This window comes from Otolemur garnettii, unplaced genomic scaffold (genome assembly GCF_000181295.1).
Source record: "Otolemur garnettii isolate 467f Iridium unplaced genomic scaffold, OtoGar3 scaffold00082, whole genome shotgun sequence".
NCBI classification, from domain to species: Eukaryota; Metazoa; Chordata; class Mammalia; order Primates; family Galagidae; genus Otolemur; species Otolemur garnettii.
The window spans coordinates 7,725,661-7,727,007 of record NW_003852477.1 but is presented as its reverse complement, the minus strand read 5'-3'; positions in this window follow the sequence as shown (position 1 = coordinate 7,727,007).

The window sequence follows — 1,347 nt, the reverse complement described above, 5'->3', positions numbered from 1 at the left end:
TGTGAAGGACTGACTGTACCACCGGGAAGCCTTCCGGCGTGGCACCTCATATTTGGTCTTTCACTTTACATGGTTTTGGACAGGCACAAATTACTTTTATAATTTAAGAAAAGCAGAGGACCAGAAAAATGACACAGTAGGTATGTAAAGAAACTCCCCCAAGAACGAATAAGTTAAAGCAATCAAACACTCTCACATTAGTTTAGAACTTAAAATGTTTGAGGAGAAGATAATAGGAACTTACATAATTTGTCCTTATTTCACCTACGTCGCGGGGCCTATGGGAGGTGGACAGGAACAAACCAAGATGCCTAAAGAACAAAGGGGAGGCTGGTCCACCAGGGAGAGTGGGAAAGATACCAAGTTGGATAAGTGGGTGAGTGAATAGGTTTGTCGTGAAGAATACAAAAGGCCCAATGGACTCAATACTACTATGAAATCAATGTATAATCACCTACATATTCATATGAATGGTAAAATATAACTATAGTCCAGAAAGTAAGAAGGAAGAAAAGTGTGTGTGTGGGGGGAAGTCAAGGAGGAGGGAAGGAAGAAAAGTGGGGGGGGAGTCAAGGAGGAGTGTGTTTGATGGCACCTGACCTAATGTGTATCATGCAATAGTACATTTCAAAACTATTAAGAAAAAAGTATAATTGTCTTACCATAACCAATAAGTAAGCGAGGTGATGGATGTGTAAATCAGTTCAATGTAAGCATTTCACATTGTATATCAGATCAGTACACTGTACCCCATACATGCATCAATGTACACAGTTTTGATTTAATAAAGGAAAAAAAAAGAATACAAAAGACAGGCTGGGATTTTAGGAAGGAGGTGACAGGAGTGTGCCCTCCTGACTTCCTCCCCGTCTCTATACTCTTATGGAGTCACACAGCTGCCCAGGAGGCTGCTGGAAGCACAGACCCACAGGAGAGGTACTGGCAGTGGGGCTACCTTTGCCACGGTGCCGGGGTGTGGACAGTGTCCAGAAGCCATGGGGAAGGCTTGCCTCTCTCTTCTAGGCTTATGGCCAAGTCCATGCTGGTCAGAGTCTGTCTAACCCCTGAAGGACACAGGCTACCTGCTACCCATGAGGGTCTTTGGGTGCCACACAGTCTTGCTGGCTCTGGTGTGACTGGAGGGGCCTACATGGGGGACTGAATTGCTCCAGGACCTCTTGGCTAGGAGAGCTGTCCCTGGTCCTCACACAAGGGCACCTTCCACCCCTCAGCAGAGGGCCACCATTTGCTGGCCCCTTCTTAACAAGCAACAGAAATTGTGGTTTGTGGGTCACACCTGACTGACTACTAACTCTAACACAAGTGTTTTATCTGTTTTGTCCAACT